Source organism: Anopheles darlingi, chromosome 3 (genome assembly GCF_943734745.1).
Source record: "Anopheles darlingi chromosome 3, idAnoDarlMG_H_01, whole genome shotgun sequence".
NCBI lineage: Eukaryota > Metazoa > Arthropoda > Insecta > Diptera > Culicidae > Anopheles > Anopheles darlingi.
Window position 1 is genome coordinate 63792042 of NC_064875.1, and position 18164 is coordinate 63810205.

Below are 18164 nucleotides of genomic sequence, written 5' to 3' on the forward strand. Positions count from 1 at the left end.
GTTGTCGGTGAGATCTTCAGCCGAGTCGTGCTCACATTAACGGCCTGCAGCGTGTTGTACTTTGGTTTGGCGTACTTCGAAAGTGCCACCAACGGTGGCCGCGTAATCTCACCCGACTCATCCGGTACCGGAGTCGTGGTCGTGTGCCGCTCATAACCCGATCTGACGCTCGTTAAACTACTCAACCCTGCGATCGGTGGCAGCGGAGTCATCTTCGGAATACGCACCGTGAACGGTTTCGAATCCTTCGAAATCTCGACCGGACGTACCTTCTTCACTTTGACCGGTTTTGCCACACCAGCCGACGGGGTCGGTTGCCACCGGAACGGTTGCGTCGTTTCCTTCTGCAGAATTTCCCGCAGATGGGCCGTCGATTGGAAGTACTTGACGGAATCGTTCTCGACGAACCGTTGCTTCGGTTTCGCCGGCTGATCGATCGAGTTCCCGTTCGGTGTCGTACCGGTCGTGTGCTTTGACGTCACGATACTCGATTCCTCCTGCGCATGATAATCCAGCTCCTGGTCGAGACGGTTCTCTTCCGGACCGTGCGGTCGGAAGGGTTCCGGTTTCTTGTACGTCTGGTACGGTATGATGATTTGGATTTGCTTTGGCTTCTTCGTGGACATTAAACTCTGGTAACCACCGAAGGCAGCGGTTAATGAGGACGGTAACGACGTTGTGGTTGTGCTAGCTACTGTCGTTGTACGATATCGACTTCCTTGCCCGTTGGCGCTGTGCGGTATGGTATCATCCGCCATTGCCAGTTCCGACTCCGGATCATCGATTGGCTTCTGGAACTCCATCGGTAAGTTTGGTCCGATGCGGAACGGTTCCGAGTAGATATCGCTAGCCGATGGGTACCTTACCGTACTGGTGGACGCTGCCGGTGTGGCCTTTGTCGTGGTCGTTGCCATCGTTGTGCTGACTGTCGGTGGTCCCAGTGTGGGCTGATGAGCTGAACCTTCTTCCTCACTCAACTGATTATTGACCGTCACAATCGGTGGATTCGTCTGTAGATTGGCCGAGTAGATGATCTGCACACCATTCCCTAGATCCGCCGATGGCATCGGCGGTGGATGAGTTGAAGAATATCCTTCCGGTTGATTGTACCGTTCCGGTCGCATCGTTGTCGTTGACCCGTAGTAGCGTGTCTGAGGCACAATGCTCGACACCTCGATCGTCGTCCGGATGACAGACGAAGATCCATTGCGTTCATCCTCATCGGACTCGTAATCCGAATCATCCGCTACCTTGTGCGGGGATCGTGGAGGATTTTTAGAATCCCCGGGAGGAGCATGAGCACCACTACTTCCATTACTGCTCGCTGCCACCTTTGCACGCTTCTCGGAAGCCTCCGGTTTAGAGTCTTCCCCATTCGTATACGATACCGTGGTGTAAATAGAGGAAGATGCGGACGAAGCGAACTGTTCCACATCATCCGGAATCCGCGATTCGTTCGTCTTCGTCTTCGGTTGGTGTGGATAGCGGATGTAACTGTTCGACATTGACTTGGAGGATTGTGGGTAACCGTGGCCAAGTTCTAGGATCGGCTCTACCGGACGGTAGGGTCGATAGTACTTGTACGGATCACTGTGGAAGGAACCGGCCGTATAGAGCGGTGGTATCGGTGTAGCGCTCAGATTAGGCAACGGTATCGGTGCCAACGGTTTACCCTCGTTCTGTATCGGTAGCAGCTTAGCTGGCAGTGCGTACTCCTTGTTCGTGAAGTAGGAAGCCGATACCTGGCGCAGCGTGATCGGTTGTAGCGTTGATGTCGGTGCATCCGGTGCTCGAGTGATAAAATGTGCCGCTACCGGAGAGACCGGAGCCGGCGCAGGTGGCGGTGTCGTTGTTTGAAGATTTTGCAACTGTTGCTGCAGTTGTTGCTGTTGAAGCTGCAGCTGCTGGAGTTGAAGGTGTTGTAGTTGATTTTGTTGTTGCTGCAACTGTAACTGGATCAACTGTTGTGCTTGTGGTGCCGCCGTAATGATCGCCGGTTCTTGCTGTGCTCCCGAGTATGGATTCACCGATTGTACGTGTCCTTTCGGAGCGACTTGAATCTTGATTGGCGGTACACCACCTCCGGCACCACTGCCACTTGGAATACTGGGAGGTGGAGGCCTTGGAGGGGCTGGAGGAGCTCCGGCAGCAACTGGATACTCCGGTGGTGCCGCGATCGGTACCCATGGAACATTGTTGCATGGATGATAGGGCACTTCGGCCCCCGGTCCGGTCGGTGGTCTGATTGTTGTTGGTTCTGGATCACGGAACGCTACGGCCGCTGGTACAATGTGTTGCTGTAGCGTCGAGGGTACGAACGGTTGATGGCCAACACCAACGGCCGCGACTGCCGTATGGTAAGTGGAACCACTCTCGAGGATTGGAGCACTCGGTTGGAATCCTGCGATTGCGAGCTTTGGTGGTGTGGCCGGTGGTGTGTGCACCTGTGGCGTCAGTTGCGTTGCTCGACTACCGTTACGGAAGTGGAACGGATAGGGAAATGGTTGCTGTTGCAGCGGTTGCTGGAGCTGAGGTTGTTGGAATGGTTGTGGTTGGTATGGATATGGTTGTAGCTGTGCCTGCTGATGCTGCAGGAGCTGGTGCTGCTGCTGAAACTGTTGCTGCTGTTGCTGATACTGCAGCTGTTGTTGGGTCTGCACCGAAGGTGTGGGCTGCGGTATTCCCGGTTGCTGCTGTTGCTGCTGACCGCCGTTGTACTGGCCCGGTTGCCGCTGAGGCGTGTGTCGCTCGTCGCTATCATCGCCTAGGAAGGAAAACCAGCTAGAGATACGCTGGAAGAAGCTAGGTACGGCCGTAGATCCGGCTGTTCCTGCGGCTGCTGCTGCTCCTGCTGCTGGTCGAAAGCGTGCAGGAGGATAGGTACGCGGTTGTTGCTGCTGCTGCTGCTGCGATTGGTGTTGTTGGAGGTTGTTGTTGTTCGCTCCACCTCCGGCTCCACTAAAATCATTTGGACCGAGTTGCTGCTGCGGTTGCTGGTAGTTCGGTTCGCTGAAGCTAGGTACTGTGGCGCAGCTCAGCAGTAGCGTCACTAGCCACAGTTTTGAGATTTGCTGAAATGAATAAAAGAAAGATAGAGAAGTATTATAGTTAAATGCAGGTTCGATTTATGGCCTTAAGCATACTTCGATCAAATTAAAAATTATAAAATTATTAAATTGTGCAAGCTGTCGGTGGCAGTAGCAGTATGAGAAGAATTAGATGGCCTTGAATGCTCACATACAATCGTAGTGAACTATGAATGATGAAATTTCTAAGTGCGAAGCATTTTTTAGATTATTGATACTTCCAACGAAAAATAAATTCGTTACCCCATTTAAAATGCATTAAATGAATTTTTTACTGTTATCGTGTATGTTGTTGTCGTTCCAAACGCATGTACGATGTTTTATTAACCATTTTCTTGATACCACCCAACCACCCCCACAACGAATTGCGAAAAACCAAACACACTAATTGATACATAAGGCTCTTCCACTTTCACATGCCATGGGGATTTAACGAGTGTAAAAACACGCCGCTTTTGGATGCATTAATCCCAGCAGGCTTGAAACCGTGAAATCACCAGCAGCAACCGCATCATCGCGAACCCACCGAGTCAATTTGGCTTCATGGTATTGACAATTTATTGTCGTTTTTTTTTCTGCGCTCTCTCTCTCCCTCTCTCCCGTGCGCGTTATTAATCTTTGCAATCAACTGTAACCACACGAACCGAACCGACTCCTCGCCATTCCGCCGCGACGCTACACGAGGTCGTTCGCTTGGATTAATGTGACAAAAAAAAGGGAAAACGATCTTTACCGAGATGGCATCATCACCGGAGCCGTGGCGAAAGGGGTGAGGAAGGTTGGGAAGGGTGGCGAGAAAAAAAGAGGTGAAAATTATTTGCAGAATAAGTGTCCACATCAACCAGTGGCCGGAGGGCTTCGCGCCCTAATTGCCTTCCGAACATTAGAGTTGTGCCTCCCTCGAGGGGTGCGAGCCGCTTTCTACGTGGCAATTATCGAAAATTAACCAATCGTGGAGGCCTCTGGGACCCCAACGGAGGGCACACAGAGAAGCAAGAAAAGCGGGGGGTTAATTTCATTCGCGAACGCGACATAGACGAACACACACCAGCCCCAAAAAAAAAACATTACATTATCGGCTCCAAACAAAAGGAGGGGCTCCGATCGCGCGAAGGCATTTTCTTTCCACCGATAAGCGATTTTCAGTGGCTTGAAGGCTCTGCATTCACTCCAAGATACGATACGCTTCCGCCCTCGGAAAACCGGAAATGGTCAGTTTGTGGCCAGGCGCTCGGATCGGAAAGCGATCTCGCGATCAAAACAAAATCCCACGATGATGATGGTGATGCGTCAGCCGAATCGGATGATGATCGTGCGGTGATGGTGCGCAACAATCATCAAATTACGCGCTCGCACGCGAAAGATGCGCTCGCACTCTTAGGCAACTTCCGGTTATGCGCGGCGCAGGTTGTGCGATTTCGTGTCTGTATGGCGCAGGTTGTCCGGTACCGAAAGTGGTAGTAATGAAGCGAGAAGCCACCGAATTGCGACGGTAAAAGTGCGCCGCTGATGCTGTGGCCGAACCGGTTGCGTAAATCCTGACGAGGGGACGCCGCCCTCTGTCCCTGAGTCCGCCACTTTCTCGCCCAAAAGTGACTCGGAGGAGTACATGTTCCCGGTGTAGGTACGCCCGGTGTTGCGCACACCTTGGGGTTTCCATTGTTTCCTCCCCGTCCCGGTGTGCGACCGCTCGTTGGCACGCACCCGCCACAAAGGTTTGCTGCGAACAATCGGCAACGCCGACGGTAATCGGCGAAAGGTTTTATGATTTTCCATGTTTTATCGCGAGTGCCAACGGAGAGAGAGAGAGTGAGAGAAGGAGAGATTTTTGGCTTTCTCCAGAAAGGGGCGCAAGATCACGACATTGACCGGTGGGACAGCCGGATTACCATGGGACGCACTCCCATCTCCGCATCCGCAGCATTCGTCAGTCTTCCAAGCACGTTTTGATGTGTCTCTCTGTTTTATGCTTTGGAGGAGAAAGAAGAAGACGTGATCGTGCAGCAGACATGCGGAGATACGGATGAAGATCAAAGCAAGATCAAGATCATCGTCGCAGTACGCAGTACATCGAGGAGACAAGCAAGCGTGAGTCGCTTGCTATGATGATCTGGAAGGCGAAATGTCACAAAGTGATGCGATAATATTTTTTGTATTCGTATCTTCTCCAATTTTTCTCCAAGATCGTCATAAAGTGAACCTTTTAAGAACAGAAAGGTCATCTTCAGTATCCTCAGATATACTTCTTGGAATACGAAGAAATTCCTCTTAAAACTTAATGTAAAAACCGCAAACCTCATCGCTCCTAGTCGTCTGGCACCGCAATGTACCTGAAGATGGGACGCGGATTGTACTGGCATCCTCTCAAAACAGAACAGCAGCACCGGAATGCTTCTGCGCTGTTGTTCCTTTTACCTGATAACGCAAAAGACGTCCCCTGTACTGTTAATGCTGTTTGAACAGGACCTCAATTTAGAGCATCGCTATCCCCATCCCGAGGAAGACGAACCAAGAAGTAAAACCGCCTTTTTACCGGGACCAACAAAGTGGTGAAAGAGATGATCTCCCTCATCAAACCCTCACACAGCGAACGAGCGTGACGTGCACATGAGATCTGCGAGCGAAAGATAATAATGCCCCAGACAGGATTCACACTGAGCCAACAAGAAGACAACTCTGGTGCTGGGTCCTCACAAGAAGCAGCAGCTTCAGGGAACCCCATCGCCATCGCTAGTGAAAGTGTTGTTTTAAGAAAAATTATGTTTCCAACTCATTTGCGCGCGTCTTTTCGGGTGGTTTACATTTAATGCCAGACAGCGCACGGCGGCACGGATAAGACTGGAACGCTCGGTCGCCTCGGTTGTGTTTAAAACGAGTTTTTGCGTTGCCGGAATTTTTGGTGCTTGCCGCTCATGTTTTCTTCCAAAAACCGGAACTGGATCCGTTTTGCAGATTTTTTTTTTTTCGAAACATAAACAGGTATCGCCCACCATGGGGTCGGTGTTTTACTGGGACCGGGACTGTGCGAGCGTCTTCCGCGAGTGACAGCAAACGATAAGAAATGGCGAAACAAAAAACGAATTCGGTGCCACCTTGACTTGATGATCCCAGGGAATCGAATCGCAATCGAGACGGCTGACGTCTGCCGGCCCCACGGAATGAATAAAACATATCAAACAGCATACCGGTCTGATGACAAAAGTCCTGACAAATACCTGTCATCATCGTCATCATCATCATCATCATCAATAAGGAAGCCCCATCATAGATGCGGCAAAACAGCATCCGCAAACTAACGGTGTCACTTGGGAAATCGAGACCATCGAGGTTTGGGTTTTGAATATTTGAAATTCAAATGTCACGTGCCGTGCTCGAACCGGAAGAAGTCGATTTCGGAGTGAGACGAGAGGAACATTATCGATATTCGGCGGATTGGCGGACCCGGTTTTTCGCGAAACGAAATTCCATCTCCATCTGATACGATTCGATTCGATTCGGTAAAAGTGTGCCACATTCCGATGGTGACGATGTGGTGTGAGGCCTTTTGACATTTACCGTATTCGTTTCCGCTTTATCGCGTTGACAGATGTAGAAAACAAGAAAAAAAAACATACTAAAGCGTCACTGAAAACACCTCCTAATTACACAAACAACAGCAACATTGTTACATGGTGTTGCTGGTTGCAGTGCATCAACATAAATCACTCCTTGAACCGCACCTGAGCGATGCTAACGATACGGAACCGTCCGGAACGCTCTTCGTGCGACCACTTACTGACTCGTTAGTAATTGATTAACTGATTAGCTCCAGCGTGTCTCGCGCATTCATCACTCGCTTCAGACGGTGGCGTGCAACTCCAATCGACCGGAACGCTTGACACACAGAGAGCGCGAGCCACTGGACCAGTTACCCTTCCTGCCTGTCCTCCTCATCGTAATATGACAAAGTTGATGCATATAATCGTCTGACACCGACGCCCATTTATCATCGTACGCGGTGTTGGCACGACCAGTCCGGTGGCGCAAAATTGTAGCAACCCAGCCCAGGGGATGACGTGGTTGGTGGACGCCACCTTTTATCGCAAACAGCTATCAGGCTCGCCATTCACAAGGCCGACATTTTGTGTTTAATATTTTTCCTGCGCTTCTCCTTTTCTCTAAACTTTCGCGCGTCCTCCAACGAGTTGGAGCTCGTTGCGTTCCGTTTGATTAATGGATAAAGTTTGGAAGGCTCCGGCAAGCAGCGCGCGGGTGAGCCCAGAGATGATAAGGAGGTTGATGATTTGCTGGAGCCCGCGCACAGATCCCAGCATAATCCCGAGGACGGGGAAATGGATGGGAATGGACTGGACTGGTTAACAATCGAAATGAAAGTAATTTCGTCGGGAAGACGGTCGACCAACCGGACCTCCTCTAACGCTAAAAATGGCGTCCGGGGGAAAACAATTGCTCGGAGAGATAATAAATCGATTCGCACTGTCCGGTCTGCACACCAAGGAGAGTCAGAAAGAGAGGGAGAGAGAAAGAGCCTCTAATCTTTTAATGGAAATGAGGGCTCCCCGTTAGATACCGTTTTCGAGGTAATTTGGACATTATTAATGGCTTTCAACGACAGATTTCGGTGACATTTGCTCCCACGACGGCCCGTTGCTGTCAACTGTTTTACACTTTTCTTACGGAACGTGCGACTTGGTTGGCCTTTAACCTTTCTCTCGGCGTACTGGAACTAAGCCGTATTAGACTTCATCCGTAACTAAATTAGTTACTCCGCTGTTCGTTGCTTTCAACGCAAGCGCTCACTCATCGAAAGTCATAATTCATCGCATTCCAATTGCATTCGATTGCGAAAAGGGAAAACATAACAAAAGAAAGACAACCAGTGTAAACAGTCGTAACGGTCACAAAACGCTCGCAAAAAAAAAGAACGAAGGTGTCATAAACCACCAGAGTGCCCTCCGTGGTGTGCCCTCTGACCACCAAGATGCCGTGCGCAACCAATAAATGCAAATGAGTTGTTTGCCCAATACGACGCCAATGCCCATCGTTGGACGCGTCGGAGTCGAGTCGTGGTAGAGGCCACCCCTGGGGCAGAGGGGTAAAAGGTCTCGTGTGCAAACAGAACAGAAAGAGTAGAAAAAACGAGACGAGACCCGGTGCTGGACTCGGGACTGCGGGCTCTGAAGTGTAAATTCCTTGGTTCCGGTTGTGCCAAATCAAATAGAAAAAAAGGGAAAAATGGAAAACGGGGAACTGCATACCAACTGTCTTACTAGCCGCTGGCCCCGGACATTGTTGTTTGGCTTGTCTGGTTCCACACCACCACCACACGTGACCTGGAAGCCATTTCATTGGGATCGGCCGAACGTAAAGACGTAAACCAATTTGCCACTAGCGCTGCTCTATGCTCAAAGAAGCAATTATGGGGTCGTCCGTCTCGTCTGCTTCAGCGGTTCTTGTTCGACCGATTATTTGCATAAACGCTACATTGCTGTTGGGAAAATACATTAAATTCTTCCTTCGTACCCCCTCCAACCTTTTCTTGATCTCTCGGCTTTTCGCGAAATTACCACCAATGCCACCGGAAACGGAACGAGCTCCGTGGGTGGCGGTCTCGAGCATGGCACACATAACGAGACCCACACCGTGCGGCGCATAACCAGGTGGTATTTATGCTAAAACCATACTCTGCCCTGCCCCTTCAGATGGCAGATTTATGCAATCGACGCCAATCGATCGTCACGAGCACAAGGAAACTTGTTGAACCACACCGGAGCCTTTTCCAAGTTAAAACCCCCCGGCGGGGGGGGGGGGGGGCCGAGACTTGCAAAAGACAAAGAGATCTTCCTGCTCCAGAGATGCACGAAAAGGGGCAGAACGTCAGTGCCTCGAGGGCGCGTTTGCATCGCGCTGAAGAGGAAGTGAACTACAGCTTCGTCTCTCGATTGTGTCTGACGTAGGCCAGCGCTAATCTCTTATGCTTTCGGCTGCAAAGACGCAGACGGTACTATGGGTCGATGAGGTAACATTGGCAGCGCGCGATGCATTATAACTCTTCTTCGATAACACCATTTTCAACGGCAGCCTCATTACAGGTCCTCTACAATCTTGTGGAGGAGTTCAGAAGAGGCTTCAGCATCTCTTACGCTCTCTCTCTCTCTCGTGTTGATATTAGGCTACTTACAGATTAGTGCTTCTGCTGGCAATTGGTAGCAGCCGCAGCGGTACGTCGTTAATTTGCTCAAACGCACTACTCGGTATCGTGTGCTCACGCGGTTCGCGAACATCGAGTGCAATGTAATTGTGCATTCGACTTCGAGACTCGAGGAATTACAAAGAGGCACTGAAGGCATTGAATAATATGCCCCAGACCGCTCCGGTGCTCTGGTTGTGGGTTTTAATTGATTCGATCGTTTCGGTGCGAATGAGGATCATTGTTTGTTTGCTTGCTCCGCATGATGTAAGGCTCTCTTGGTGTACCGTCGCGCTCCATTTGCGCTCCAAGAATCTCGGGGCACTCGGTTCGGTAATCCTCAACCTTTGGCATCACCACCATGGCAACCGCGCAATCATTGTGCAAGTTCAAACAACGGGGAGCAGCGCCATCGGCCGCAAATTGATTTTCTATCTTGAGGCCTCGCGAGGATGACGCACATCTTGGAATGTGACCTCGTTTGGTGCCGTGTGCGTGAAGTAATGCGCAGGTCGCAGCGTTTGCATCAAAGTGGTTTGCACTCAGTGGTGGGATCCAAATGATTGACCAAAATTGCAAACCAGCACCACAAATACTACCCCCATTGCAACTCATCAGCTGGTTCATTCATTATGCAAAGTTTGATAAGTGTTATTTGAGGCTGACCCGCTCCATCAGGTGATCAATCTAGAGCGAGCAAATATGGCGGTGTGTGCGCGGCAGGATGATGAGGGCACACGCAAGTTCACACAGTGAACGTCGGCCATAGCAGCTGCTCCCTCGGATGTTAAGTCATCGATAAGGAGTTACAAAACATCGAGATGATGTTCCTTTAACTAGTTTTTAGTCATAACAGAATACTTTTAATGCCCTTTCTTTCGCTTTAAACCAGGAAAACAAAAAGCTAAAAATTCAAATACATCATTCGATAATGATTGTTACTGATAGTAATAAAAAACAAACACTACCTTTGGGTTGGTTTTTTGCTTAGTTTTGGTTCAGTTTTTAATGTGTGTTCCTGACTCACGAGTCCAGCTATTTCATCGTGCTTAAAGACTCCACAAAAAACCCCTAACCGCCTAACTCAGACCGCCGTAAGGTAGTAATGGCCTCCGCTAAACAAATACCACGCACAATCGAACCGAATCGGAAAACCGGCATTTCCCAAATTTCGGTAACGGCGTGTGTGTTTATGTGTGTGCCTTTATACGGGGGCATTCCCGGCCTCAGCCCAGTCGCTATCGAACGCACAATGAACGTGCAAAAAACGTGTCCACCACAGGAACAAGCGGGACTGGCGCAACATTGGTTCCCTTCCTCCGCGGGGGGGGGGGGGGGGGGCTACCGGATTTCGATCAAACAAGCCCGATCCGACGTGCTCGTCCGTTTCCAGCTTTTCGGAACACGAAACAGACCCGGTAAAGGGTCAGGCCGACGAGTGGATTGCGTGTAGCCCTTCGTGAATGGAATGGGAACGGCCAGAAGAAGAAAAAAAAACATCTCCGATACGCAGCAGCAGCGCGATGGCAAACATTTGCCTAGAAAACATTTTAATTCCCAAAGTTCGTCGTCGTCGCCATCGTAGTCGTCGGCGTCGTCGTCGTCGTCGTCGTCGTCGTCGTCGTCGTCGACCCGGTTGTTCACTGTCAAAGTTGAAACCTAGTCGTGGCGTGGCATGCTGCGTTGTTTGAACTTGCATCGCTCATCGCCCCCCGACCGGCAGTCCGGGAGTGCCGGGTTCTTCTCTATCTCTTGCCCGAGGGATTGGTTCACTTTCTCGCTGTCAAGAAGCGAAACCCCACAGCTCCCCTTTGCGGTTCCGGCCATCTTTTCGGTGTTGTTTCCGCGCGCGCACGCGCGTTTTTAATCAGTAGATGCCCGGCCTGGGGGTCCAATAAACCGGCTCATGTACACCGATTGCGCGCAACACTCCCGTGTGTGTGTTCGAGCGCGTCCGAAGGGAAAGGCGTATAACGTTGCACGTGTTGCACATCGTTGGGATACAGTACACGGTCCCACAGAAAAAAGGGAAGTTTGATGGGGAGCTGGCTGCATCCCCGAAATCGAAAAAAAAACTAGCTAGATGATAGACGAAAGTTGATGGATGCTGCCAGGCAACCGGAACCGGAAAACCCTCAAAGTCTAGTGTGCTAGTGAGGCACTAGACACCAAAAAAGGGCAGTCAATGAAAAAGGGATATTACTCACCGTTGCCATGCTGCTGCTGCTGCTGCTGCTGCTACTTCTATTTCGTTTTGGCCGCTTGCCACACACACACACACACCAACGGCGGTGGTTCCCTGGTTCACTAAGTTAATCCTTTTCCCGTTTTCAAGGGTTTTTTGTATGTGGCGCAAGCAGCAGATCAAAGTGAAACACGACGACGGCACAACGGAACTGAAGCCAGGGAAATTGCCGACATACTAAACGGATTAACTTTTGGAACTCGCACTCGCAAACTGACAGAGAGACCGCCGTCTGGAACTGTTGCTTCTCCTTTTGCTGCTACTGCTGCTGTTGGAGCTTCTGTTCCTTTTCCACTTCACACAAAACACTGTTCACTAACGAGCGCAAAAAGACGATCGGATGTTTGTTTTGTTTTCCTCGCTCCAAGATGCTACACAACCACTACACGTGCTTCTGCAGCACTTGGTCACCATTACGTTCACTCACTGGACACACTACTGTGGTCGATGCTGCAAAAAAGAAACGAACGGAAACAAATCAAAAACACGCTAATGCTAAAGCACCAAACGTGGTTGCGTTGGGTTCACAAAACATACACACACATTCCCTTTCAGGGATGTCTCCTTTCTTCCTTGGCGCGACTTTACGAAGACGAACGAATTACGGTGAGCTTTCACTCGGCACACCAGCGAAACAGCGCGAATCGGGAATGCATCACGCGTTATCACGATTTTTCGGGGTCATTTTCGGGGTCTCCTCGTGTGGCTTCCTGATGCCATCATCTTTCACTGGCCATGGCCACCCCGGTGTGCTGCGCTATCCTTTCGCGTTCATTTGCTCTCGTTTACCCGGCCGCTCTGGGGTGAAAGTAACTCGATTGGTTTCCACTTGTTTTACACCCCTAACTTACATTTCTTCCGGCTTCAACTGTCACTTGCACGATCAAATTCAAATCTCTTTGAATACACTAATAATTTATCTTAATTTCAATGTAAATACCGTACGCGATCTGTTTTCAAATCGCACGCGCCAATGCACATCACACTACAACTGTATCGAGTAATCATCACTCAATCAAACAATGATCACGAGACACACGATCCGTGTTAGAAATTACCATAATAATCGATTATCGCGCGCCTCACGCGACGCGACACACCAGCTGAGCACGATCCAACGATCGATTAGCAAGAGACAAACCGTCGTCGATCCACATTTAAAATCCGAACATCAACCACAGAAAAACACTCCGAATTTTGGGATCACACCGAGAGCGATCGTAGCGCCGATGTTACGTCTTCACCGTTCGGCACCTTCTAACGAAGTGAGCGCACCGCACCACGGCACACGGGTCTGAAGATGGATGGGATGGGCACCGGTCCGCGATCGGCGAGATGAAGATGAGCCGAGGATCGACTCATCATCACCACGAGGCGGCACCTCATAATGATGAGCTTAACACTCCATTTCTCCTTCGAAATGCTTTTTCGCTCGATCGTTCGGTGAGATGATCGTTGAATCATGGATCACTTGAATGTTGCTCACTATACGGACCCGGCATTTCTCCGTGCGCGCTTCGCTCTCTCACTAGCGCTGGCGGCCGTGCCCCAAACAATGTTTAACCGGCCACCCCCACAGAGGGGGCGAGAGACGGTTTTGCGATCTTTTCTTTTGTTTCGTCCGTCGTCGTTGGACGATAAATTTAAGAAAAATTCTCACAACAACTCCACAGCACGCAGCTGCGCAGCTTTACTATCCAGCAAACAGTAACCACAGCTCCTCGTCATCATCACCGTCATCTGCTTTCCTTTTGCACTGCCACCGCCTGGAGAGGGTTTGTTTTTTTTCCCCTGGAGTGCAAAGGAGGTTTATGGTCACATTAGAGCACTGGCAGCAGCAACAGCAACAGAAGATCGCGCCAATGTTTTCCTTCGTCGAGGCGAGTGAACATCGCAAGCCCTCTAGGTGCTTTATTGCTTCGCCAGTTTTCTCTTCACCTTTGACATCCGCGACTAGAGGGTCTCTCCAGTGTGCTCTTTGTCTATTGCTTCGCTGCCTGCCATTCATACAACGCAACCATTAGCCACTCACGTACGTCTCTTGGAGTTGGGATCTTCAAGTGCCTTTTTTTTACGTGAAACAGAGAACCAACCAGCACCAATTAGAAGTACGATCGTCTTCGGTGAAGAAAGATCGAGTTACTAATTTGTTACCGTAATCCGATCTCTCCAAACAGGCACACAAACAGACACACACACAAACAGTCTCTTTAAACGACATTTTTATCGTATTTGTCTAAACCAAAACATTTAAATAAAACCTGAAACGTGCGCCACTACCAGCGCACAGACCACAGACACGGACATTCACTCGCGTCATTCGCAAACCGTCGACTGATCTTCGTGCGTCCGTTTCGCACGTCCGGGCATGCTGGCCGGCCGACTGTCGTTGTGTTGGACCACAAATGATCAATGCTCTGCTGTGCAGCATCCAGCAGCGTACCTCAGGCTGGAGTACGGGCCACCTCACCTGGATACTCTCACTCTCATTTGTCGCCGATTGCGACTTCTCTCCGATCGCGACCACTCCGATCGCCACAGTCGCCTTTCCTTTGTCCGCCTTTGGCAACACCGGAACACCGGTGCCGTGCCACCGGGTAGGTTGGTGGTTGGGATTTTGTTTACTCTCCATCTCTTTCGCCAACTTTCTGTTTCCAGCCACTGCTGTGGCTGTGGTTCGCGTCGCTCATCGTGCCCCCAACCGGACCAACCTCAGCATCAGCATCAGCATGCCGGCCACCAGCACAATGTCGCACTGTTGGTGAAGCTTTTCCGCTGTTTTTATGTCTGCTACTGCCCGGTGCTTCGTCCGACATAATTGACGCGGTTCCGCTCTACACGCCCGGAGGGTGGAATGGAGAGTGTTCTCAGCAGGGCAGCAGCAACCAGGTGCTCGTTTGCCGATGATGAGTGTGATCTGGATTGGTTTTTTTTTTTGCATCGCGGTGAAAGATCAAACTAAATTCGAAGCGTTCGTCGATCGTCGCGAAGCCTTCGAGTTCCGTTGCGATGAGATGCGCTTGATGACAATGTTGGAGGTTTGTGAAGCGGAAAGAAAGTGAAGGAAGACCCGAAAAGAAGTTCCAGAGAACTCACCTTCATTTGTCGCTTCTTCATTGAATCGTTAAAGCGTGTGGAAGATTTGGGAACGCCGATAAGTCAAAGGAGATCTTCGTCGCTTCGTCGCTCGTTTGTGGGTGCTCCTCGAAGGGGAAGGTTTCGAGGAGAGAATTCTTGGAATTCTTGCTTGATGTCTCATTGGTGTTTAAGGGCTAATTAAAATAATCTCTGTCCTCTCGATCTCGCTGTCCCTCGGAACTCGGAACACACTCATTCTAAAATCGTTAGCGAGAATTAATTTGTTGGACAGAATTCGGCTCAAGATTCGTCAAGATTCTGATCTACGTCGCTTCGCTTTGCTATCCCCTGCACGATGATCACTGATATTCATTGTGATTTACGACATTTAAAGAAACAGTTAAAGTTACCTTCAACTCAAAATTGTACCCGAAACAGAGACGGCACGAAAAGCGAGCCCCCCGATTGCGATCGCCAATCGAAAACGGCAATGAAATGGAAAGGCGTGCGGTGACACAGCGATCCAGCTGAGTGGCGCACACACACGAACACGTACATACACTCTCTGGCTCTCTGGCAACGATCGGTGATGCATAAGATAGAGGAAGGAAGGATGCTGTCGAGCGAACGCGCAGGGAACGCGCACCTTGAAAACCGGTTGACGACCGGCGAAATGGCCGGTTGCGGTGCGTAAAAGTGGCCAGAGGCCCGCCCGGTCGGTGTTTACGTTTCCCCCCCCCCCCCCCCTTCCACGCCAGACCCGCCACGACCGCGACCACAGGCGAAAATGCTTTCGATTTTCGAGAGCCACAGCCGCGCGTTATCAATATTCGCGTTCCAGCCGGCCATTTGTAGGTCACGCGACCAACACGCGGCAGGGAGAGCCATACCGGCTCTCGAAAGTGTGCTTTCTCGTCACCTCCGCTCCTCCGCTCCGGCGGCTGTTTATTGTTGCCCAAACTGCGGGAGGATGTTTGACGACTAATTTTGTCTGTTTTGGTTTCGATTTATGCTAATGTTTGCTCGCGAAGTTGTCGTGCATTGTCGCAACGGATTGTAAAACCGAAACAATCGGAACCATAACTCACAAACCCTGTTCTTGGTTTTTTGGCGGGCATCGATCCACAGGTTGAACTTCATTATCTGTCAAACTACTCCCTCGAGCGCGATGTTACTCTCTGCGAAGTTCCAACTTTGTCTTTGCTCCAGTATACTTTTCCCATTAAAAAAAGCACACACACTCTTACCAACTTTCATCCAAGAAGCCCTAGAAGCCGACGGATCGAAAAAGGAAGGGCCATCGAGTTGTCACTGACCTCAATTCAATTTTTGGAAAAAAGGATCCCTCTACAGCGCAGGGCCAAATTGAATGTCAACGGTATTCGATCCATCCGTTTACTGATATTTCGATATGGTCCATGCCGGTCTACCCCCTTTGTTTTCCCCTCGAGACGTAACCCCATTTCCGTTTCCGTTGCCGTGATGTGGAGCACGTACGCACGCTCGTTGCTAGAGATCTAGGGTCAAGATTTTAAAAGAAAACATCAACGAAGATATTCCCCCGAGGAAAAACAGACGCTTTCTTTACGAACAGGACCTTCCTTGTGTGAAGCGAATCGCAGCAGCAAATCGAATGCAAATATTTCAGCTCAATGTCGTGCACACTAAGGGACAGTCTGCCCCTCCCCATGCGAGAATGTTGGGTTTTTGCGGGGCATGTTTAGTTTGTGAAATGGACGGATCGCAATGTGTTTCAATTAGCCTTCGGGGTTTCCATGCGAAAGCACACCCAAATATGGATGCCAGAGTTTCCCCGGGGGAAAAACGCTGTACGCACATCACATTCGCACAGCCGGCCAGGTCCCCGCTCACCGAACGGTGGTCCGGAATTTGAAGATTTCCGTTAGAAAGAAAATTGGCTTAGAGGTTCTTCCTGGAAGGTAGGCCGCCGGTCTCGTCGGTCGACCGGTCGGGATCGGTATTTAGGCATATCATTAGGTGTAGCCACTAGTGGAGATAATGATGGCCAGCAACCACCACCACCACCGGGGAGGCATTCAATTTCAGCAAATCAGGAAATCGGTCTTTACGGTGGTTTGGTATGAGCCTTCCGGTCCGGACTCGGTGGAGGCCCTTTGGCAGTGTTCTGCCTCTTCACTCTAATCTGCATCGGTCAGCACCGTTGACCGTTACGCACGGTGAGTAAGGGAAATGGAACCGTTTTACGATTAAGGGCTACTCCAGTTTTAAGGCTTTGCCGTTGAATGTGATTTCCATATTCCAGATTGAAACTAGACGATCTGTTTCTTTTCTAAGCTAGTGGTGGAGTGATTGAACCATTTGATGGAACATATTTGTGGAAATAATGCTAGATTCAACGATTGATTGAAATCGAGTATGTCTATATGATTCTAAGAAATGGCATTACATTCACAACGCTCCAAATATAGACGAGTTCTCTTGATAGAATTCAGAAGAACAGTAAATTGAGATTGAAAGCATCCTTTACAGTGCGCCGAGTGCATCATCTTGTGGCTGATTCCAATTTCTGGATTCCTCAAAAATGGCTCGGATCTTCCTAGGAATCATATTAATGGAAAAATAATGATTTTCCAATTCTCACTCCACACACACACACAGGACGGTTTCCAGATAAACCCAGAACATCTTTCCATAATTATCCCTGCTCGACGTCACGTACATGCGGATACGGACTACGACCGGCAGCAATGTGGCCAAAGCAACCATCACGAGATTGATTTTCAACGAAGAGAACGAAAAGGCTCAAGCTTCTTATCCTGGAACCGACGACGCCATCAACAATTAAAAGCCATTAAGGTGCTCCATTCGCTGGCCGGAGAACCGTCGGGTTCCTCGACCACTTTGTTTGATCCTGTCAGGCTCTCGAGTCGGGATTGGTTTTCGAGGATTTTTATCCATTCATTTTTTCTACTCTGAATCGAACCCGGTAGACCCCTTCCCCGGCATTATTATCGTTGGCCGGAAAGCTCGTTAAGTCTATCGATGGATGTCTGTGTGTGTGTGCGAGGCGGTGCTTCGTCGTTAATTCGTTTCACATGTTTCCGACAGACGTGACTGAGGTTGAGGAAGACGAAGAGAGCGAAGAGGTGGTGCCCTCAACAATCATAACAGGTCATAACAGCCAAGGATGCGTGTGATTTTGGGCGCCCGAAAAGCCGGCTTCGTGCGTACTTGTGACTTTCCTCACCAACGTTCGACATTTGAAAACCAAACCGACACGCTATGGGGGAAGTCCTGTTCCGTCCGAGGGTCTGTCTCTCGAAGATGCAACCATCAATCTTGCTCGGTAGACCTGCGTCGTCGATGATGGCGGGTGACTCGCTGCCCTCGCTGACCGGTCAACGATTAGCCTCAAAGAAAAGCGCCGTAGAAGAGATTACCTTCACCAAGTGGACCAAGGTACAAGGGGCCAAAGGGGAAATCATTAAGAAACCAGCATTCCTGACACACCCGGGGCAACATACACGATTCGTTCTGATTTGGTTTGATTTATTCTTTCCATTTGCCCTGTGTGTGCGTGTGT

The 18164-nt window shown here is 50.0% G+C and overlaps 1 protein-coding gene across 11 annotated transcripts in view; it reads left to right on the plus strand.

Annotated features, from left to right (window-relative positions):
* LOC125954419 (high affinity cAMP-specific and IBMX-insensitive 3',5'-cyclic phosphodiesterase 8) overlaps nt 1-18164 on the plus strand; it is a 121859-nt gene that overhangs the window by 80125 nt on the left and 23570 nt on the right. The gene's annotated exons all lie outside the window — the stretch shown is intronic.